Here is a 25,199-nt window from a genome sequence, read left to right on the forward strand (position 1 = left end):
CAAGCATAATATATTCTACTCTGTCCCTCTATTTCTACTCTATGTGTGACTCTCGTTTTTAAATGTGTTAAATTAAAATAACATATTGTTGGGTTTCAGTTTTAATCCATTCTGCTGTTTCTGATTGGGTGAATTCATCCCATTCCATTCAAAGTGTAGTGGTGAGGGATCCTGAGAGAGGGAGACTAGTAAGATGATGACACAGGAAACAGTTGAGGTAAAGAACTGAGTTCAAGGTCACAACTTCCTTCCTGTTTCTCTCTGCTGGACAGCTCTAATGGAGTTTGACCTAACAGATGGTGAGTCACCCCTCCCCAAACCTTCTCCTTTGAATATTTGAAATTCTCCCTCCTACTACAAAGTTTGAAGACAGTTTCTTATAGTTGAAGGTCTAATTTGTTTTCTTTTGGGAAAAGGGAATAAGGAAATAAAAGGAGAGAGGGAGAGGAATTTCCCTAGCTAAAACCCCTATCTGCTGGTTGAAGGCTTCAATTCAAAGTCTCTTCAAAGAAATTAAGGTTGACTTTCCCTGAGGGAAAATCAGTTATATATCAGCTGGGCTCTTCACTGGGCAAGACTCTTTTCAGTTCAGCCAGGTAAAGGAGGTTAAAAGCCAAGCACTTCTTCAGCCTTTCTACTTCAGAGGAGTTGGCCAGAAAGAAGTGAAGGCAAGTGGTGAAGTGACCACACCAGACCACAGTTCTGGCTAACTGCCCCTCCTCTTGAACCTTCTATGGAATTCTCCCTTCTCCCACTGGGTCTGGAGAATTCCATCCATTCTTCCTGAGCTCATCTTCGCATCTCACCTCTTTTCTTCTGTCTTTGCCTATTTCTCTCAATCACAAAAGTTAAAATAATTATTTGTGTACTTCCCTCTATTCTATTTTTATTCACTGTTTTTCCTTCTTTGTTTCTCCTTTTAACTTATTCCTCCTCAGAAATCTAATTTTCCTCTAATTACTACCCCCCTAATCCCCACCACTTCTTCAGTCCCACCTTCATTTTTCTTTCCTGCCCTTCTAAGGTCCCCTCCCTTTTCACTTCCCATTTCTGTCCTAGTTTTCAATCTATTTAACTTTCTATGAGTCCCTCCCTTATCTCTACCTTACCCTATTATTTATTAATATAAAAGATGTCATATCATTCCCTCCCTTGACATATCTCTTGTCCTTGTTTTTCTTTATATGCCATTCTAAGTTTCCCAATTTTAATCTTTATTTCTCATTCTTTTATCACCTTATAAATTTAAAAAACTTTACCCTTCTGTATGTATTATTCCCTCTTTTACCTAGATCCCATGAGAATAAGGTTGCCATTACATTGCCATCACTCTATCTCCTTTTTCCCTTTATTATAACATTTCTTTCATTCATACCTCTGTTTCTGACCCTATTTCCAGGTCTAACTAGCCTACCTTTTTTTAAATTTGTAAACATACATTTCTCTGAGGACATTCTTTTCTTTGTTTCTCCTCAATAATTCATCATTTGCAATATTTTACAACCTGATGGCACTCACCATACAGCACTCCAATGCACTTTGGATAATCCTCTATTTTAATTCTTTGGAGACTAATTTTTAAAGCCTCACAAACATACAAAGTCAACAGAAGAATGTTGGTATTAAGAACATATGCCTTTGTTTCAGGAGAAAGCTTGGTGTTATTAAAAAAAATAGAACAAATTCCCAAAGGCAATTCAACCACCTAGTCTCAGCATAATAAAATATAATATTCTTGAAATACTGGACACAAAAGGAAAATTATACATAATCTTGAAAAATGTGATTTTCAAATGAGTACTTTTGTAAATAATGTCATAACTTCTTGCCTCTTCTGAAATTATGCCCATGTTGATATTAAAAATCAACATTTTTAAATTGGTAATGTTTGTTTTTCATACATTCTCTTTATTTATACTCTGCCCTTTCTTCCTTTAGTGAAATCTCTTTTCTACCTCTAATCTATGAATTAATGGTTTTTTCTACTAAAAAAATCTTATTGAACTTAACTGAAACTTTTTCACATTAATATATAAATGGCTGATGATTCAAAACCCAAATCCTTTTCAGTGGTACTTGTATTAATAACAGGAATCACAATCTTAAGCTTAAAGAGTAAAAACATAATGGAAGAATTACATCAAATATGAAAATGATTTTGGATGAAAGCTATCTCTTGTAGTTACTCTGTAATCATACTTTGTAAGCTAATCACCTTTTAGATTTTTCCAAATAAAAGTGAACTAGATTTATCATAATTTTATTGGCCTAATCACAGTGAGGTTATATTTGATTGCTTTATAAAGGATTTGAAATTATAAATTGGCATAGATAATAAATAGGTTCCTCATAAAGATATTCATTAGTTAAATTTATATTATTCTTTTTAAAGCAATAATTGGATTTATATAACATGTAGTATGAATTCCCACATTAGACTATGGATGATTAAATCATTTTTGTACAAGAAAAGTTTGGAAATTGTTGGCTGACTATATTTTTTGGAAAGATGAGGGTATGTGAAGGACTGATTGCCCAGCACTACAATGCTCTATTGATCATTTGACTGCTTTCAAATTGCATCAGCACATATTACCAACAAAAAGTCATTGCAATTCAGTGTGTCAATTCATACATTTTAATGGCCCTTTTAAAAATATTTTCTCTTTCAGTTTTTCTAAAAGCTATTTAAAAATAAACAAATAAATAAACATAGATGTCTGTGTTAAAGGCAATTAACTCAATGAAGTTCATAAAAACTCTGAGAAATGGCTTTTTAATGATTTTGTCTTTCCCACAGCAATATGTTAAGAATTAAATCTCAATTATGATTTTAAGCTTTCCTATATGAGGAGTTCCAGTTTGGATGGCAAATTTTATTTTACTTGAATCATTTACATTAAGATATTCATCTTTTTTATCAATATAGCCTACAGAAATCCTGAGTTACTTATAAAATGCTGTCAATTAAACTCTCCAAACTGAAACGATAATTAAATTGAGCTACACACACACCAGGTAAATTTTGCTAATAAAGAAGTCCTACAAATATATTTATGTAAAGTCTCCCTAGAGATTCTCCCAGCTTTTCCCAATAGAAAAAAATTAAGAAGCTAAATCAGCTCTCTAAGGACAGTATTTACAATGCCCAAAGCAAGAGTACTTGCCTTTCTCGAGAGACTTGAAGAGGCTGATGCAGTTTGTAAACATATCTAAATTCTCCCCAGCCTACAAATGCTAATAGTTGGCTATGCCATGCCATCTTGTGAAACTAGAAATTTAAATTGTCGGAAGGAAGATTCATGTGGTAGTAGTATAAGGAAAAGGCTTCACTTGTAACTTTTCTCTATGTGATTTTCTGAAGGTATATTAAAATATGTCTGTGCCCAGCATTTTCAACCTTTAAGTGCCTCTTTTCTGTCAACCTGATTATTGCACATTAATATATCATTTCTAGATCTATTTCATCCCACTTAAAATCTAATGCACTAATGGAAGTTTCATTTATGCTTGGGAAGAGCTTCACCTGAACTCTGCCAATAGTCACATTCTAGCTATAAACATCCCAGATGGAAAGTGGCAACTAGGGAATGGTTCCAAATGAATTAACAAAGAGAGAGACCAACATCTAGCAATTCCACTGTGACTATGAAACTGAAATGCACAATGAAGATTCTCTTAAGCTGTACCTTCAGTAAATATGTGTTGAGGGCTGGTTTTCCAGGTTCTCTGCTATGTATGGTGGGCATACCAAGGACAGGACAAATATTATCAAGGCTCAACTGAGGTGCTATATCTTCTCTAAAGGTTTCCCTCCCTCCTTTCACCCCCACCATCTGTTGTTTATGCTTCCTTTCCACCACAAATATTCCTAGAGCACCTTGAATAACCTCCCCTTCTCTACCTTCCCTTCCTACCCTGTATTATTACTCTGATCTACCCACTTTTATCTCCCTAGGAAAATCATGGGCTAATTATTCCTAGAACATATTTGGAGACAGATATCACTATGTAGAGCAATCACAGGTCCACTAATTCTATGGTGAAGTGAATTTTAACCCATTATTCCTCAAGTACCTTTCCTCCATAGTTATACAGTAATTAAGTTAGGAGACATTGTGGGTTCCCCAGAATGTCTGTTGCTTCTGAGCTAGCATTTTAATGATTCCAAAATCCAGTGAGGGAGGATATTAGGTATGGAATAAATCAGCAAGGGGAGTCCTTCCCACCCCAGGACCCGGAAAAGTTTCTGTAGTTTATCTTGGGTATAATTTCTAAACAGGGGGTGCATTGAATACAGTGCTTGACTTCGAGTTAGGAAGGCTTGCCTCAGACACTTAACTATGAGACTTGAGGCACTTTATTTCTCTGAGCCTCAGTTCCCTCATCTGTAAAACAAGAGTAATAACAGCATTTACCCCATATACTTTTTCTGAGAATCAAATGAAATAACACAGATAAAATACTTGTGAATCTGATGGCAATGACTTGGTCTTTAATTGCTAACATAAACTCCTCTTCCCACAAACAAATCTATATACTTCAGTATCAATACTGGTGTAGTTGATAGAGAGACAATCTCAGTCAAGAAGAAATTGGTTTAATATATACTGGTGATGGGGCTTGGACAAGTCTCTTAACTTTTTCAGTACTCTAGAAAATTATCTTTGTCTATGAGTAGCAGAGGAGTAGACCAGCATTGGTAAAAGGAGGTTTTTCACCAGGAATATCCCTACACCAGGGAATCCATAGGTACAGTCCCTATCCTCTTGTTTATCAACATACTTTGGTTTAATTTTAGTTAGGCATTACCCATGAATGACCTTTTGATTCTGCTCTTGCATCATAGTCTTTTCATAATATGGAACCAGAGATAAGTCACTTTTTGTTTTATTTGACTAATCAAATGGTATGTATCTGTTATCAGCCTTTACTATTATTTGCTTGGCAAAGTGATTTCTGTTCATCCTAAAATATTTCTTTATGTTTAAAAAACATTTTCCCTGTGCTTTAAGAAATGTTATCACCTTTTTTAATGCAAAAGGAAAAGTTGCTTTAGGATAATAGACCCTATATATCATAAACAATATACAGATTTTTTAAAGGAACTTTTCAAATCTCCTATGGTTCATTTCAAAATTCCAAAGGTGTCCATTAAGACTTAGATTATAAAAATGCTAATTGCTTTAAGCATGTTCTCCATCAGATATAAATTCAGAAGACCAGTAAATATCATGTCATATTATGAATTTTAAAACTACTCCACCCTACTCAGACCGTACTTTAGAAGATCTGATTTAGCTATTTCCTGATTAGTAACAATAGAGATACTTGGTTTAACAGAATGAGGTCTTGGGAATTCTACATTGCTCCACCCTACTTAGTTTAACAAGGTCAAGAATGTCTGTACCATACTCAAGGATTAAGTATCTGAGGAAATGGCCTTCAACAGACATGTGCAGAAACAGAGGACAGACCCCTGGGCTGTCCTAAGTCAAGCTAAACTATCATTGGTACAGATGAGACTCAGGAAAGTGACATAAAACCGTCTATATAAGGCACAACACTTCTTCTGCTCTCTTTCTTTCCCTGGAGAGGTGACTCTGGCTGGCAGCAGGCTAAGTGTTCCAACATCTTGGCGTGGTGGCAGCTATTTGTCTGGATTTGGCGGTGAGTTTTGCCCTTGAGTGGATTCAGGTTCAGGCATGTTGGCTGAGCCCTTTTTGGACTTCAGGCTGATTCCTTCCTCCTTACTCTCCAAAACCCTTACCTTCCTAGAGCCTCTGGTCTTCCTCCTGTCATTAGCCAGGTGGGAGAAATCCTACACCCTTTCCTTCTTAATTTAATTCCACTATATCAATTAAATCACCATAAATTTCCAGCTGACTTGGTTATATATTTTTTATATATTTGAGATATCCACGGCGACCAAATAATTAACATAGTTTAGGTCACAATGCTAAAGCTATCCTTTACAATATTCAGCACAACTTTTTTTTTACATATTTATATTTGATATATACTAGGTCAGTGGACAGAGGACTGGACCTGAAGTCAGAAAGACTCAACTTCTTAATATACTAAGCTGCGTGACACTGGGTAAGTTACTTAATCCTGTTCACCTTAGATTCCTCATCTTTAAATGTATTGGAAAAGGAAATGGCAAATCACTTCAATACTTTTTCCAAGAAAACCCCAAATGGGATCACAGTCATTCAGGATTGAAATATAACTGAACAACAACAGCAAATGCTTGATATAGATTGACTAGAAAAAATAATTATTCATGCATTAAATATATCTTGCCTAAAAATGACAACATATATATATATGTATGTATGTGTACTTTTTGGTAAATGTCCAAGTGCCATATAATCATTAGTTGTTATTGTTTTAGTAGTAATAGTTATATCAGCTTCATCTGCTGCTTCCCTGTGATCTTCCAGCTCAAGTTTAAGATCTTACATCTCTATACTTTTGGCTTATGTTGAGAATGAGACACTCAATGAGTCCAAATAACATTTTATCATTGAAAAAAAGAATTCCCAAGACAAGGGATCTGTTTAATTTTTTTTTGGTAGAGTCATTGAGCTCTGTATCATTCATATCCCTCAAGTAATTAATAAAATATTTTGGTTTAACTTCTACATTAATTCAAAAGTCATACTTAGTTCTATTCAGGAGTAATGACAATGGATCTAAAGCTAGACAGAACCATGAAGGAAATCCATTTCCTTGAAAATTTCCACATTTTATATTACTTGTTCTTGACATTATCATCAAAATAATCCACCAAAGACCACCAAAATAATAAGACACAGTATTCCATATAGATATCATACTACAGTGTTCTCATGATGGAGCTTATTTTATATATGTTTAATACATAAATAAGCTATGAGTATAGAAGTAAGTTGCTATTTATATCTCTTATTATTGTTTTCTTTTAATGTTTACATTTTTGTCTTCCTGATACAAGCTGTTAATGTTTTGTATCAACTACATAAACACATAACTGACCTAAATTTGAGAAATCATTGGTGTTTGCATCCTTTGGTAGTAGATACATGATTCTTCCCATTAAAAAGGGTGAGATCAGGTTTATATTAGAAAGGAAGTGAATAAAGTGCCTCACTAGTAATTAATGTGCCACTGATGTTAAGGTTCATGACATTAATGGTGTACAACACTCCTGCATGTTTGATGTGTCATGTTTTCATTTTGGGGGTTTCGTTTGTCACACAGACAAAAATAAATTTTCCACATATATGCTCTTGGGGGTTCCTAGAAAATTTAGAAGTCCTAGAGACAGCAAGCATATCACTGTGCCACTTAGTTACCTGGAAGGGGGAGAGATCATTTTACATAATGTCAAATGATTTTCCATTGGTGAATTGTATGTTAAGTATACAAAATAAGAGTTTTGATGTATCATATGCCTATATACTATATGGTTGAATGTAGCCTAAGTGGCGAAAGTTTATCTTTAACTATACTACATAGAAGATGAAAGTGTTATATAATATGCACCTGTAATCTAAACATATATACTATTGATTCTTGCAAGGAGAGAAATTATTTTGTTTTTATTTTTGTTACTTAAAGGAGGATATAACTAAGATGTCTAATGTGGGAAAGGGATCCTTCCAGATTCCTAACCAGACATCAAATTTGTTTTCCTATAAATCCTTTTACACAGAGTATATCTAGTATAGTGACCCCCCACGGGAGTCTTATAATATTTATCTGTGGGTAATAAACTGAGGTGGAGAGAGGAGGCTAAGGAAATGCGAAAATAATAATGACTCAAAAGCAGAAGTAGAAACACGTGGGGAGTAATGCGAACTCCAAGGAAATCAGAGGAATAAGAGAATGGGTGGGGAGTATCAACTCCTTGATACTCCTAGACAAGAGAGTCTGCTTTGGGGGCAACCCTGTCGCTAGAAAAGATGAGGAGTCTCAACTCCTTGGTGCCCTGGCGACCACATCACTAGAAAAGGGGGGAGTTTCAACTCCCTGGTGCCTCCTATAGACAAGGGAGTCTGAGCATTAGTGGGGGGGGGGGGACAACATCACTAGAAAAGGGGGGAAGTCACAACTCCCTGGTACCTCCTATAGCAATAGGAAGCACTGGGGTGACCGAATCACTATGAAAGAGATACAGTGAAGCAAGAGAGGCAAGAGGAGAGGAGGGAAAGAGAGAGAGAGAGAGAGAGAGAGAGAGTAAGAGTGAGTAAGAGTAATACTGAGAGTGTTGAGGAAGGAACAGAGGGAGAGAGGAAGTGAAGGGGGAGAGAGCTAGTAAGGGACTAGTATAAGAGCTTGTAAGAGAGAGTTTTGCACTAGTCCCCAGTATTTATGGAAGGTTTTTAGGAATGTGGATCAACAAATATGTAACATGACATAGGTTTTAACATTGGTTGAATTGACAATGACAAGATCAAAGAGGTGGGGATTAATCCAACCAGAGCTCTGCAAATGAGTGTAGTCTGAGGGGAGGCATGGCTGTTAACCATGCTTTGCAAATGAAAGTACTCCACCCCGAGGGCTCTAATCTAACTGCGCTATGCAAATGAATGTACTCGGAGCTGAGGCAGCCTGGCCACCAAGGGGTCTGACCATGTGTCTGGTAATACAATATCAATACATCAATCATACTTCCCAGATGCTAACATGCCTGGTATGCTACATCTAGGGATAGGAACAAGAAGACTTCAAAGAGAATGATAACATTTTAATGAAGCATTCTACCAAAGTTAATGATTATGTGGGAATAAGATTGTATGCACTAGGAAATAAGAGTGATACTGTCTCCCTCTTATTTTACTATTAATTTCTGTCTCAATTAAATGTTTTTTTCCAACAGTTCTATTAGTCTGGCAAATAGCTGAATATCTAGACCCAAAATAACTTTAGAAGTCATCACTTTTTTTCAAGGAAAAAGGAAAAGAACTTATACATTCTAAAATATTTACAGCAGCTCTCTTTGTGGTGGCAAAGAACTGGAAATTGAAGAGATGCCCATCAATTGGGGAATGGTTAAACAAATTGTGGCAAATGATGGCAATGAAGTTCTACTGCACAGTGAGAAATGAGAGATTAATTTTAGAAAAACATGAAAAGACCTATGTGAAATTATGAAGAATGAAATGAGAAGAAAAGAACATTATATACAGCAACAGAATCTTATTTGAAGGATTCATAGGAAACTGAATTTGATGTCTGGTTAGGAATCTGGAAGGATCCCTTTCCCACATTAGACATCTTAGTTATATCCTCCTTCAAGTAACAAAAATAAAAACAAAATAATTCCTCTCCTTGCAAATGTCAATAGTATATATGTTTAGGTTACAGGTGCATATTATATAACACTTTCATCTTCTACATAGTATAGTTAAACTTGTGTAGGTCTACTTTAATAGAAAGAACTGATAATTAGAAATAAGCAACCAATTAGGTTAACCATTGGTTGTATACATATATCTTTTTGTCAAATGATGCCTTCTCTACTGGAAAGAGGAGAGAGAGAGAGAGGGAAGGAAAGAGTTATGTGGGGGTTTTAATGTAACAAATAAACATAATTTTTTAAAGGTGTCAAATTCTGAATAGGAGCAAATTGAGCCAGATGAGGCAAATTAGCATTAAGAATTCATTTTGAACTCAAATCCACAGAGGGGATCCAAAATGGGTAGCACCATGTGGATTACACACATACTACCTTCAAAATGGAGTGCTTACCTAATTTATACAACTCCTTCCCTATCAGACTATAATAGTAATGTAAAAATATATTCTAGTGTCTTATATACTTATTATATGTGTATTATTATAACATATAATCTGAATATTTTGCACATAACATTTTATCAATATATTTGTTTATATTTTGCTTATATTTCTATAACATATAATGTATATAATAATATATTTATATATAGTTGATTATCATAAAATTTACAATGCACATGTTTCCACAAATAGGAGAAAAATCTATTTTTCCCTATCAAAAGCAAACCTTTAGAATATTTCTCTTGTTACTACTAGAATTTTTATAAGCAGTCAACCCCAGAAACAATAATAAAATTAGGGCAGAATAATTAAACATCATCATAACATCTTTTATTTAAGTATCAGTTTAACAAATACAATAGTTTATTTTTTAATTAATCATTGCCCCCTATAATATTGCATTGTATTTATCAGACAGCATTCATCCAAGGGCTTCACACTTCAAAATCATTATCTTATAAATATGGTAGTAAATAGAAAGTATTATAAAACACCTTTACATTAAATATTACTAGGCCCCAAGGCCTCAGGCTATAACTATAAGAAATAAAAATATAGATAATTTTACTTTACTTTGTCAATGAAGAAATAAAAATCCCAAAAGAAATTATTTGTCCAAAGTCACAAACCATAAAAGTTTAAACCTAGGGGTCAGGGGAAGAGATACTATTTTAATCAAGGATTCTTCTGGGGTTAATAACTATGCAATAAGTCATAAGGAGTATATGAGATTTGAAAGATGCTTCCTTGAGATGAAGAAGTCCTATAGGTAGGTAGAACAGTGGATAGATAGTGGGCATGGACTTGGGAAAACCTAATTTCATATCTATATTCAGACATGTATAAGCTGTGATCCCTAGGCAAGTCATTTAAACTCTGTCTGCTTCATTTTCCTCGTCTATAAGATGGGGATAATAATAAAACCTGCTTCCTAGATTATAAGGATAAAATAAGATATTTGTAAATTATTTGGTACAGTGTCTGGCACATAGTAAATATTTAATAAATACTTATTTCCTTCCTTCCTACAATGTTCTTATGATCCCACAAGGTGAACAAACAAATGAACAAAAAAGAATTTATATGCTATTCACTAACTGAGGAAACCAAAGTACAATCCCAGGGAGATATTGATGCTTCATGGGTCAAATTAATTAAATTTCCTTATTCATGTACCTAGTGCTTTGCCTTATAAACCATAATGTCTAAGAATAAGAACAATTTAAATTAGCAAAAGTTACATTTAGAAATTGCAATCCTTTAGGAATCATTTTTATATGCAATTTTCATGACACTATCACACATGAGGAGCAAGGTAAGATGCTCACACACACTTCAATTCCTGACTATTTCCTTGACTGTTGCCTTGACACTAGGACCACAAGTCAGTCATGGGAGGAATTGGGCCTTTCATCTCTGAAACTTCCACTTTCTGACTGATAACTATATCTTCATGTGGTCCCGTTATATTGGCCAAGCTGTCTCTAGCCATATTTCCCTTTAGTCCCCATCTATCTCCTCAATTCTACCTAGGAGGCATCTAAATGGCTCCATAGAGAGTGATAAGCCTGGACTCAGGAAGATCTAAGTTCAAATCAGGCTTTCCTTACTAGGTAACCCTGATTTCCTCACAAAAGGATCCACTGGATCCATGAGAGAAGGAAATGGCAAACCACTCTAGTATCTTTGCCAAGAAAACTCCATGAACAGCTATGGTCTATGGCAGTGATGGAGAACCTAGGGCACAGGTGCCAAATATGGCACACAGAAAGCTCTTTGTGGACAATTGGCTTCCCTCCCTCCTCCCAGATTTTGTGACTAGAAAGGCAGAGGAACTGAGACAGAGATGCACCCCCTCCCTCTCTCCACTGTGCCTGAGGACATTTTTTCACATCCCTGCCCCTCTTCCCAGCAGCCCAATGGCAGTACCCAGGAGATAAGATGGGAGACTCACATATGACAGAGCTGGAGGGAAGGAGAGTGCTCAGGCCACTCCCCTACCCTTCCCTACACTTGTTGAGGACATTCCTCACTTCATCCACCTCTCCACTCAGCAGCCCCAATGGGAGCATTTCCTTCCTCCCCTGTATGAAGTAAGTGGGGGGAGCATGACACATGTTTTCTGAGGGGGCAGACATGGCATTTGGTCTGGAGGGTGGGGGGTAGGGTGGGTCCTGGCACTCCATCTCTAAAAGGTTCACCATCACTGGCCTATGAGATCATGCAAGAGTTGGACACAACTGAATAACAAAACATTTTCTCACTCACTAAATGCCTTGCTACCCTTGCAGGTCCTCCATACAATGTTTTCTCAACTGAAGTTTCTATGGATCTCACCTACTCTGTCATTGAGATGAAAAAATACACAACAAATACACAAAATACACAACAAATAAAATATTATTTTAACAAAAACAAATAAATGCACAAAACTCAGAACAAATAGTTCATATTGTGTGGGTCTTTTTTGGATAAGATGACTATTTTGTCTTACATTGGGGTATCTCTTGACTCAATATTTCACTCTGAGCCAGCATTCTAGATGGATGAACATATACTAAATTCTGAACAAGAAGTTTGAGAATGGTGACAATGTCAGTGGAGTCCAAGCTACCCCAACCTAGGCAAGGAACTGTATATTTGTGTGTTTGGGATGCAATTGTAGACGTATCAATTCAATATAATTCTGTACACTAAAGTGGAAACAGGAAATGATATTCCTGAAGCATCATCCTATGCCATTTGCTGACCAAAAAATTCTAGAGTCTATAAGACCAAAGATAAACTCCCTTTTTTTGCATTTAAGGCCCTTCACAATCTGGCCCCAACTTATCTTTCAAGCCTTATTATGCATTACCTCTCTTTGAAACACACTATGGTTCAGCTTGACTAGACTTTTTTGTGATTCCTCACTTACTACATTCCATCTCATTTATCTCTGCCTTTGCAGAGACTGTCCCCAAGTCTGGAATGAACTTTTTCATCACTTCTGCCTCTTAAAATCCCTAATTCCCTTTAAAACTCAATTCAAGCCTCGTTTTATGAATTATATTTCCGGGGCCCCCAAAGGCAGGTTCTCACTAAAATTACCTTGCATTTGTTTTGTATACATTTATATGTAAATGTTACATCCCTCAATAGAAAAATACTTAAGTGTAGGGATTTTTTTCTTTTCCTTTTTATCTTTTTATTTCCAGCACCTAGCAGAGTGCCTGGTACAGAATAGACGATTTGAATAAATGTTTGTTAATTGACTGAGGTCATACTAAATGGCAACAGGACACATCTGGATGTGGGATGTGGCCAGATGTACATGGGATCAGGACAGAGCAAGCTGTAGCAGTCTAATAGGGAGGAAGAATCTGGACTACTGTGGCAAAGCTAAAAGAATCTTAATTTTGGCTCTATTGTTGTACTAAAGGAATTCACAGGAAGCAGCCACCTAAAGGTGAGTGGAACTGTTCTGAACAGTCAGGTTTAAGAGGACATTTCTTCCCCTCTTTAGCATCTGATTCTGTCTTCTTCCTCCTTCACTTTTCTCTTCCTTCTCTCACTTCCAAATGTTTTTCTCATATTCGTTCTACCTGTTCTTTTTTGTCTGCCCATCACCGTCCTCTTACTAACTACAATATGGAAGTAAGATATAGTATTATTATTTGTCTTATTTATCAAATAGTTATATATTCTGGGTTCTTAATTTTCTAAATTTATTTTTATTCTGAACTTAACAAACCCCAATTAATACCTATTAAAATGGGTATTTCCATACATCTAGTAGTTGTTTTTAATTTTTAAATTTTATAAGTAGCATACCTTACTATATTATACACTCAAAATCCCTCCTCCAGTCCTCCTAATGTTATCTATTTTTAAAAATTGTATGCTATATGTGATTGATATCTGTGTGTCTGTGTGTACTGTAGAAGTAATCACTCAATAATTTTAGGGATGTTGGAACATATATGTGGTAATGAAAATCAGGGAGGCAAATTAAGTGGCTAGAGTACTTACTCCATTTACCAGCTCTGCCCCCTGAAATCAGGAATGCCTTTTTCTTCTCTTTCCTTCCAAATCAAAGTAGGTACTACAGTGAACTACAGAGTGATAGTCCTAGAGTCATGGAGATCTGATTTCAAATTCAAACTCAGAAACTTCTTAGCTATGTGACCCTGAGAAAGTTGCTTAATCTATCTGCCTCAGCTTCTTCATATGGAAAATAAGATAATAACATCTATTTCAAATTTTTTTGTGATGATAGAATAAAGAAATTTATTCATAAAAGTGCTTAGCATAATGCCTGGCACACAATAGGCACCATATAAATGCTATTTCCAGTCCTTTCATGTCATTTTATATTCCACTCAGTGAATTCTTCCCCAAATATTCTGGTCTTCAATGATCTCTCCCTTCTCTTAAATTCTAAAGCATTTAGAGTAGATCACACATATAAGAGCATAAGCATATGTTATCTTTCAATGTTCTCCAACTAGCCCATGAAGTTGTCTCCCCTAGTAGACATTCCATGCTTACAAGGAGTTTAATGATATTTAATTCTTCTATTTCCCCTACAGTTCTTAAGATAAAATAAGCATTTAATAAGAATTGGATGAGTAATAGTATAAGCATTTAACAAATACTTGTTAAATTAAATTGTCAATTAATGAAATTACTATTCATGGAAAAGAAGTCAAAGTTTATATGCAGCAAGAGTAGGAAAATAGTTAAACTAATGAGAAGGTAACAGTTTGGGAGTGCTGTAACCATAATATAATTGAAATATTCACTCCTCTTTTTTACTAATCTATCTTTCCATTTTTTCTCATTAAGATATATACTCTCTAGTACCAAAAGGCTAAAATATATGATTTGTTTACATAACCCAAACCGGAAAGCCCATTGATATGGGATTCATTCCTCACTGGTGGAGATCTGTTCCCTTGAATTTCTTCAGGTTCTTCTGGTTTCCAGCTTCAAGATAGGAGATGCACCATTCCAACTTTTCTTCAAGTATCTAAAGGGAAAGGAAGACTCTGGAAAGAGGCTGACATAATTTTGATTATGTCTCTATTCTCAGCTTACTACACTAGAGACTTTGGAGAATTTCTTTTGGGTGAGAACTAGGACTTTGAGCTGAGATGTCTCTGAAGGATATATATCCTTCAGTCTGAATTGTCTGGTATATATTATCATATTTATACTTTTCCCTAATTTCTGTTTTGTTATCTCCGTGGATAAATGTGTTTCATTGCTATTTGTTATGTGTGTTCATTGTGGAACTGGTATTTGGTGGGAAGGGAGTTAAGTCTTATACAAAGCTTGGGGCCCCTACTTTACTCATTAAAAAATAGTAACGAGGAGTTTATCTTGAACTTGAAAACTACATCCCATAAGCTCATAATATTTAAGGAAATACATATACACACATACATATATACACACCCTACTTCCTTTTTCCCTTCCTGGGAGAAATTAAAGTCTTCTTTGGAAAAAGATGGGGGGATATGCTAAAGAGTCAGTCTTCCCTGAGAGCCACACAGGATAGCTCATATTACATTTAAAAAGCAGTTCCTTATTTTTTGGCCCTGTTGGAAATCTTCTGAAATTTCTAAAAGAAATAAGAAAGGGGCCAACTAAGTTGCTCAAGAGATTGAAAGCCAGACCCAGATATAGGAGGTCCTGAGTTCAAACCTGGCCTCAGATTCTTCCTAGCTATATGATCCTGGGAAAGTCACTTAACCCTCATTACCTAACCCTTATCTTTCTTCTGTTCCAATACACAGTATTAATTCTAAGACAGAAGGTAAGGATTCAATAAATTAATAACATTTTAATGTGAGAAATTAGTTAATTGCCACAGAATAATATGTTATATACTATATATTTACATGTCTACATTTTCCATCCTTAAATACCATAGACTGGATAATGTATATTTATCAAGTCTGATTTTGAGCACTTACTTCATCAGTTAGTTTATTCTTTGGTCTAATATCATATAGATGCTTTAATAAATGAAAACACTACATTTAACAAATCTAAATTGATAAAGTATCATTTCAACAAACTCATGGTAAAAATGTTAGCTAAAGACACTTTCATTTTCTATGGTAAATTAAAACCAATCTTGCACACATTATGTAATCTTACTGGTTCATAAGGCACAAGTTACAAAACCTCCTTTTGGTAGTAAGGTGTCTCAATTTTATAGTTATTGGTACTTTTGTCTCCTTTATATTACATCTTCTAGGAGTTTTTTCTCCTATTTTTTCAAGTTTTTTATTGCTATCTGCACAGCTATAAATAAACATCTTTAGAACTTATGCTCAAATATAGGCAACTCTCAATTATCTGTATGTAATTTATCCACTTAGTGAGATGTCAACAGTAAATTGTTCATCTCAGGCCAGGGAATGAAAACTAAACTTAATATTTTTCTAAACAAAACTTGATTTGAAATGTAAATATGCTGGAAGAAGGGTGGTGGGTAGGAATCACATGTTTCAAAATTATTCTCCTTAGTTCTCTCTTCCCTAATGCTTGAATTATTCATGTTACTACTCAGATCCATTAGGTTGGATGATTGAAAGGAGAACTAAATTCCTTAAAATTCAAGGAAATGTGTAAATCCTGACTTTATATTAGAAATCTTTTCAAAAGAGCTGTTTCACCTATATTTAGCATGAAGAAAAGGTCAATTGTTTTTTAGTCTCTATGGCAATATATACTTGCCTGCTTGCTCTAGTTTCCTTTTTCTTTCTCTACTGTACTACTTACTCAGTCTTTTCCCCAATCAAAAGTTCATCCAAGAATATTCTATGCTTAGAATATTATTTTTAAAAATAATTTACTTGGGCTACAGGCTTCTAATACTTATTTAAACAACATTTTTTATTTGTATATATAGTATGGTGTCCTTGAAAGGTCACTGAACCTACAGGAATCAGAGGACCAACTATCTATGTGATTTTAGAAATGTCACTTAACCTCTCTGTACATCCATTTCCTCATCTATAAAATCATTATTGGACTCAATTGCTTCTAAAATCAATGGATCATAGATTTAGAGGTAGAAGGCACCTTAGAGGTCATCAAGTCTAACTCCTTAATTTTATAGGTGAGAAAACAGGAGTCCTAGAAAGATTGACTCCCCTAGTCACACAGCTAACTAAGTCTTCCAACTCTAAAATCTATGATCCTATGATTCTGTTATATTCTAGAATACCTGTGGTTTTTTAAAAAATACTTATCTGCTAACAATATTAAAAAGAGAATGGTATGATTTCATAAGTGTCAGGAGGAAATGACTATAAGCTGGTAGGCAAGGCACATGGAAAGATGACTGCTGGCCCATGTGATTTCTATTTACAGACACTGGCAAATTAGCAGAAGTAGTGGGAAGAGGAAGGACAATGCATTGCATTTATGTTTTTACATCATCATCCCCTGCTCAGTGTCAATCTGCCAACTGCAGGACGGTAATGCTAGCAACCCCCTTCCCTCACTGGCCTGACTAACTCTCATAGAGATTTCATTTGGACAGCTCCAGAATGAGTGGACAATAACTAAATAAATGGAGAAAAGCTGAAGCAGGAGAAATATAGGGGGAAGCCAAGGGATTTTTGAAGGAGTTTAGACTAGGGAAGCCAGCACCAACATTCACAATGTTCTCTAGATTCTTGACCTGAGTTGCTAGTAGTTGTAATATATGACCAGAAGGAGGTCACACACACACACACACACACACACACACACACACACACACACACACACACACACACACACAAACACACACACACTGGGGAACTGGAGAGAGAGAATGAGAGAATTGAAGAAATGGAGAGAGGGAAGAGATTGATCCTCTCCTCTCTTCCCCTTTGGGAAGATAGCACAATTTGTCTTCCAGAGGGACAGAATATGTCTCCTCAGAGATTAGGTTTGGGAGATAGAGGTTAAGGACTGGAGGAGAAAGTCTTAGAGAAAAGATTCACTGCCTCCCTTCTTGATCTTAGCTATTGCTGAGAGGCAGGTAAATTTCCTACCTTTGGATCCTCCCAGTATTCCAACTGTCACCTTTCCCTTTGAGACTTAGTTCACTCCTCAGCCCTTGTCTTGCACTCGTTTTCCCTTTTGGAGAACGGTATGACTCTCCCCAAATCTTTTGGCTCCTTCTTTTATATCAGCAAGCAGGCAGACCTGATCTAAAAGGTAACACTTTATTCTTGAGAACACACAGGGCAGGGAGAGTGAGTGTGTTGGGTGAGGAAAATGAGAGATAGGAATCCCTACAAATTAGCAACTGACCCCCCCAAATCCTGAGGGGTTCAGGTTGTCTGCCTGACCCTCCTTTTGGTCAGTTGTTGGGTTTGTCCTTCCTCCTAAGCTAACCTGGCTATGAGTTGAAGTTCAGGACAATTTGGGGAGAGATCTTCTCAATAGACAGCTTCCTATAAAGTCCCAGGCTACTTTTATCTTTAGCTTGAACCAGAGAGATTTAGGGGTTCACTGGAAAGTAGTCAATGTCCAGAGTATAGTATAGTATAGTGTATATATATATATATATATATATAGTATAGTCTGTCTCAGAGGTTCTCCTCTTCAGGAGAGAGCTGACCAGATGTAATCTGGCAGTTTTGAATTCTCCCAGCTCATTTGTTCCTTCCTGGAATCTTGAGTCTTCCTTGCCCTTCCCCTACTTGAGCTGTTCTTTGCACTGCTGGATCTGATTTTTTTCTCTCCCTTTGTAACTTCTCTCTTACATAGTTCAAGGATCACTTAGATTAGGAAACTTGGGAGTTTGTAGCCTTTATTTTCAGATCTAGTGCTTTCCTTATGTTTGTTCCTCCCCTTCAGGCCTTCTTAACACTGATGAACTGAGTTCAAAAAGTTAAGATAAGGCAAAATAAGGAGGGGAAAACCTATAGAAGAAAATTGTAAAGTTGGTCTTTGATATCCTCAGCATTGCTTTTCTAATGGTCCTGTTCTCTTATATTGATGAGTCCCACCACTAGCTCAGATACCAAGTAGCCTAAGGCTTTCTTACCCTTCTCAAAACTTTCTTAAAAGAAAGAAGGCAACACTGTCTAGTGGAATACATGCTGGAGGACCTTCCTTCTAATCCTGGCTTTATCACTAAGTAGATTTTGACCCTGAGTAAGTCACATAATTTATCTGTGCCTCAGTTTCCTCAGATGTAAAATGACATAGTCAGACTGTGGAAGCTGTAAATTCTCTTCTAGTTCTAGCCTATTGCCAAATAAATTATTCATACTAAAATTAAAAAGCTGCTAAAATTCAAGGCATGGTGGAAAGCATGCCTGATCTGGAGTAAAAAATTCATCAAGGGAAGTCTATTTAAACTGACTCATAAAGGAAGGGTAGGATGGAAAGGAAAGAATGGAAAAGGAAGGACATTTTAGGTACAGCTACTAATTTAAGCAAAGTTTGGGATGAATGAAAAGAAACCTCCAGGCTAGGGATCAAAGGGAAATCATATGACAGTGGAATCTGGACCTCCCTATGTTAGGACACTCTGTCTTAGTCAATAGCTTCTCTTTATAATCTGTACATGTCTTCATCCATAAGTAGCTCAGGACCTAGAACTCTACTCACAAACTTTCTATTTTGCCTGCACTTTGATCTCTAGTTCTGAACACCCTAGAGCCATATTGCTACCTTGTCTGCATATCTTTAATGTTATGTAATCATTAATCCCTTTTCCTACATTCTTTTCTAGTTCAATAATAATGAGTGTTTTTTTACATATATATGTGTATATATATATACATATATATATATATATATTTCTAATGGAAAAAAGATACAAAATTGCAAGTAATAGCCATTACAAGGGCAGTAGTAACCAGAAGTGCATATAAGAGAAACTGGAAATTATGCTTTGAATATTTCCCAGGTTTACTCTCTTAACTCTGTTCTCAGTGCTTCCATTATTCACCAGGTCCAAAGAATCCTCCCTGACCCCAAGAGTCTAACAGTCTGGTGTCACTTTGACTGCCTGGAATTTGGCACTTTATCTGGAGAACCAGTTCTCCTTTAGGTCCAACAAATTTTATAAATTTTGAATGGCCTATGTGTATAGCACTATTCTGAGCCCTTGGAATACAAAAATGAAAAGTGAGGCAATGCCTAATGCTCAAATGAAGGCAAAGACCACCATATTAAGTATGATATGAGGTATAATTCAAAAATTTAAACAAAAAAATCCAGACAAACTGCTGAAATTTTTCAGGGTTGGAAGATAAAGAGTTTTGGATTGTTTCAGAGCATCAGTGTCTGCTCATTCATTCATTTCATTGCTTAAATCAAAACCTAATTCAATCAGAAAAAAAGGTCAATACAATTTACATATTCCTATCAATGGCTAAATAACCATTATCCTTACTCATCCAGAGTATTTGGAGGGTTGAGAGGAGTATATGAACACTAGATCATCACATCAAAAACATTAAAATCACTTTGAAGCATAAGTTTAAAAATTTTTTTTATATAAAATATGATGAGTAGTCCAATTTGAAGACTAGCACACAGGGCCAAGAGTAGAATTAGATGATGCTCAAAAGAGTTTATACTGAGATATCCAGGTGGATATGTTCACTAGGCAACTAGAAATGCTAGTTTCAAGCTCAGGAAAGAAATGCAGGGCTATAGATGTAGAGGTAATTTGTGGAGGGAGGGGAGAGGTAAATGGGAACAGATAAGACTGGCAAACAAAAAAGGCTGAAAATTAGGAAAAGATCTTAGAACTTAAGAGATCAAGAAATAACAGAGAAGCCTTTAAAGGATACAGAAATGATACAATAAGAAGTAAGAAGAAATGTAGAAATTTGAGGAATGTGTATTGTTCTATGAAGGAGGTAACAGGGAAAAGAATATTGAGGATCAAGAAGTGGTCAGTGATGTTAGATGCTACAGAGATCAAAAAGTGATAAGGCCAGAGAAAAACCATTTGGATTAGACAAGAAGGTGACTTTTCAGAATGCAGGTTCTAAAATGTAGTGTGGATAAATATCAGTCTTTAAAGGGCTGAGGAATGTTGTGAAGACATAAGGAATAGACTGTTTGAAGAAGTCTGGCAGTGATAGGGGGGGAAAGTTGTAAGAGTTCATGGAAGTTTTTGTTTTGTTTTTAGAGTGAGAGGCTTGGCCTTGTTAGTGGGGGAGAGGGAGGAGGTAGCCTGTGAAAAGGAAGGTTTAAGAGTAAAGATAAAGAAAGAGGGGAGCAGAATACTTACCTTAGTCTCTCAAAAGGTAGTTACTACTTTCTTCCCTTTTTAAAATTCAAGAGCTTATTACACAATCTATATCCAGTAACTTCTTTCAATATGACAGAAGAGAAAAGGTGAGGCAGGGAAAATCCTCAGGTATATGCACAGTGTAGACCAGATAGAAGGAAAATGAAAGGCTCCTTTAAGAGGCAAGAGGGATAGAATTGACAGAGATCTATCTACAAAGTGGGCCATGCTTAAAGCAAAGGAGGGGCCTCAGTCCTACAGCCTCCTCTTTTTCTGGGACCCAGGATTGGGTTAAAGTGCTAATTTCCTCTTACTTATACAAGGTAACCCTGCACTTAGTTTCTATCTGGCTCTGCATCGAACAAGAGGGAACTGTTGCCAGTCACAGACTTCATGAGGGAGAGGGAGGCCGTTGAGGGAGTCTCAAGGGGGAAGGAAGCACTCTGGGTTGGAGAGGCAGGGCACAGTGTCTAGGTGGAGCTGTCTTGGGAGGGGAGTCAGCTACGAGTCAGCCCAAGTGTTTACCTTGTTCACAGGAAGCCGTAGGGTAAAGAGGAGGGGAAGAAGGGTGTGTGAGTGAGTGTCCCTCCTAGAGCTGCCTGTCAGTCACCAGCTGCTCAGCTCTAGAGAGCAGACCTAGTCTTTTGAGTCTCAGTAATCTCCGCCGCGGCCAGATCCCCGGGCTAGGACTGACATTGCGGAAGGTAGCCCTGGAGAGTAGGAGAGTAGAGTGGCAAGCCCCTAAACGTCCTACTTCTCCTTTCCACACCTTCCCCCTCTCTGAACCTAGGAACCAGGGAAGAGCATCTCACCCCCGATTCTCTTTCTCTCTCTCTCTCTCTCTCTCTCTCTCTCTCTCTCTCTCTCTCTCTCTCTCTCTCTCTCTCTCTCTCTCTCTCACCCCTCCCTCTCCCCTCTCGGGCTTTTCCTAGCCCCTCCTCCTCCTGTCCTTGCTGCTGTGGTGCCTTCGCCTCTTCTCTCGTACTCACCCTACCTGAGGGCGGCTTTGCTCCAGGGGGAGAGGTCAACGCACCTCTCCCCCATTGCCCCCCGCCACCCATTCGCCCGTGGATGCGGTAGCCGAACCAGTCGGAGTCAACGAGACAAGTTGAAGGATCGGGTGCGTGAAACATTGGGGAAAGGGGTTGGGGGACCTCCAGGGCCCTTTGTCTCTTTGCTCATCTTTCCCTTGCCCAAGGCGGGGAGAGGGGGCGGGAAACAAGTCAGTGGGATGGAATAGTGAGAAAGTGCTCCTCTCCTCGCCCCCCCCCCTTCTTTTACAAAGAGATGGGGGTCAGAGAGAGGAAGGGCCATTGCTCTTATAGTCTTCAGAGCAGGGATTTCTCATGGGGAGTAGGGCGTCAGAGAGGGATCATATACCAAACCGAAGGGAGGGTGAGATGCTCCCTGCGGTATGGGAGCGAAGGTGCAGCACTCTTGGGACCAAGACCGATACCTGAGCAGCTGTAGTCGCCGCTGCAGCGCAGGTGGCCGAGGTGGAATGGGCACCTGCTTCCACCATCACCCCCCTACTCCCCACGCGGCTTAAGGATCTGGACCGGTGGCAACCCGTGTCCGAGGCATTTCCAGGGAAATCTGTGCCTTTTACAGCACGGAAACTCCTTTCTCAGGGATAAAAGATGATTTCTGGAAGGCAGGCCGACTTTCATTCGCATAGTTGCAGCAGCAGCTGCTCCAACTGGGGGAAGGGTACGCAGCTCTCTAGAGGATACTGGGTCGTCTGGAGAGTGAGCAGTGTACCATCCGGGTGGATTTTCCAAGTGTCACTTAGGGATAGGACCAGCACCTTTGGGACTAACCCTGCCTTCCGAAGCTTCTTGCTGGGGAGGGGTTTAGTTAGTTTAGTGGTTGACAAAGGTTTAAAGGATGTTGTATTCTATTGATTGACCGAGGACATTCCTATCCCAAGCAGGTGGTCTGGGCCGGCTGACTGGCCAAGAAACAATGTATCCAAGTGTTTTGTTTTGTTTTTTAATTGCAAGCCTGCGCTGCCCTTTCCTCCAAGTCCAGAGTTTCAGTTAAGGAGCTGTGGCCCCAGTTTCTTGTGTTGCTTCCGGTTTCAGATTATGGCGTGTTCGCACTGCTCCGCTGATCAGTTTCCAAATTTCTCTTTGACCCAGAAGCTCAGTAACTGAGCTCTTGAGTAAATCTTTATCTGTAGCTCTCGGCCAGTGCCCCTTCTGCCCTCCTTTGGCATCCTTAACCTCTGCTACCTCCGCTGCTGTCAACACCTGCCACACTTACTGTTGGAGCTACTTTCCCTGAAGGCTTGAATGGAAACTTTTTTACTCCGGATTCTCCCTTCTCTTACCCTCTTACCCTCTCCCCCGCTCCGATTTCTTTTGGTCTTATTAAATCTAGTCCCTGGCACCTATGAGTCAAAGAATAGCTTCCAAAGGGTGTGCCTGTTTTGTTTTTCCATTCAGGTCTCTCACTACTCGCGGTTTCGGTAGGTCCCGAAGAAATCCCATTAGCTCCTATTTCAGACATTCTGTGTTCACAAAGGTAACTTGTAGGTCTTGTAAAAGACGTGGAAGGTGTAAGTGCCTGATTCTTTTCAGGGCCTAGTTTAATCGTATATTTTGGAAAGCTGGGTGAGGAGAGGTAAATTAAAGTCCATAAATATTACTGAATTTCACTATGACGCTGGAAGGATGAATTCTCCTTTTCCCTCTGTTTTGCTGTTACAACATTGGGAGAATCAACAACATTCAGTTTTTCCTGGAATTTGAATAGACCTTAGTTTACCAAGCCCACCCCTCTTCCTCCACCAGCTCCCTCCACCCCCCACCCCAATCCCTGCCCCCAACTTTCCACACCCGCCCCCCACTTCTTCTACATTTGTATAACCTTGAACAATTTCATTAATCTTTTTGGACACAGGCCTTCAGTAATAAAGGTGACTACTACATGATCAGCAACTTAGATTATAAATCCTGGTTTTACCATAGAGATGTGAGATTGGAAAAATCACTTTATTTTTTCCTTTTCTGTAAAATGAGAACACTGGACTAGATCATGTTTAGGACACCTTCAAATTCTTATTGTCTAAGTCTAAGGGTTTCTAGATAAAAAATTTTGTGATTTAATGAAATGGGTATTACATATCCCTAACAAAGTACAATATGTGAGATTTGAAGCTATAAAAAAGCGGTGTAACCAAAGAAATAGAAACAAGGTTAAAATTAATTAAAATTAAAAGTTTAATTAACCAAAATACCAAGAGAATGTATTGCTCTTAATTCAACAGTAGTTGAAACATTTTTAGTTTTAACAATTGTTGAAAAATGTCTGTAATGTCACTTCTTTCAGCAAGTAGGGAAACAAAATATTCTTTCTTTGGTGACGAGTTGTACAATCACTCAAAACCATAATTTTGGACATCAGTTATCATTATATAATATGCTTGTTTTTGTCAGAAAGAAGAAAACTTAAGACAAATTGAAATATCAAGGATTTAAATTTTTTGAGAATTTTCTTGGCATCTTCACTTACTACCCCTACTGCTTGTTTTTATTTTCCAGTTGGATAGGATAGTTACTATTACACACAGTGGGTGATTAATAAATATTTGTTGAGTCGAACAATTGCAAATATTCATTTTGGCATATTGTCATACAATATTTTTCAGAATGATCAAACTATTAGTCTGATACTATTTTATGTTTTTATTGTTCTAAATCCATACTCCTAGATGCTGTGTTAGTCAATAAAGAAGAAAAAATTATTTCTGTTATTGTAGAAACATTTTTAATAAATAGCCATTGAACATTAAAATGCCAGGAGTTGTGCTTTTATTGGTTGATTACAACACATTTAGGGAAGTAAGCCTGAGTAGGACAAGAGTGTCTTTTAATGGAGCAATAAAACACACTTTAGAGACCCTAAATGCTATCATTGAGCAAGGACGCCAGATGAGAAACAGATAAATTCTTCACAGAATTTAAAAATAACCCTCAAATAGAAAAAAGTGATGGTTAAATATCAATACTTTAGCTTTTAGTAAAACTATAAATTCTATGACTTAAACATTTGGAAATTTTGGTCTTAATTTCTTAAGGGATGAGATCTATGAAGACTATTAAGTAGTCTAGAAAGTGCCAAGATAAATAATGATTATGCCAACTACTACAGTTTTATA

At 37.2% G+C, this 25,199-nt stretch overlaps 1 protein-coding gene across 8 annotated transcripts in view; it reads left to right on the plus strand.

The window, feature by feature from the left end:
- Positions 1-219: 219 nt before the first annotated feature.
- MBP (myelin basic protein) overlaps positions 220-25,199 on the plus strand; it is a 266,252-nt gene continuing 241,272 nt past the window's right edge. For 4 of the 8 annotated variants that reach the window (XM_056823553.1, XM_056823554.1, XM_007487806.3 and 1 more), the window contains exon 1: positions 21,417-22,157. The gene's annotated coding sequence lies outside the window, so the exon portion shown is untranslated. Of the gene's footprint in view, positions 300-6,026; positions 6,100-13,148; positions 13,238-21,416; positions 22,158-25,199 lie in introns of those variants that run through there. The other 4 variants (XM_056823552.1, XM_016431730.2, XM_056823556.1 and 1 more) reach the window with 3 other exon arrangements.

This window comes from Monodelphis domestica, chromosome 3 (assembly GCF_027887165.1).
Source record: "Monodelphis domestica isolate mMonDom1 chromosome 3, mMonDom1.pri, whole genome shotgun sequence".
Taxonomy (NCBI): domain Eukaryota; kingdom Metazoa; phylum Chordata; class Mammalia; order Didelphimorphia; family Didelphidae; genus Monodelphis; species Monodelphis domestica.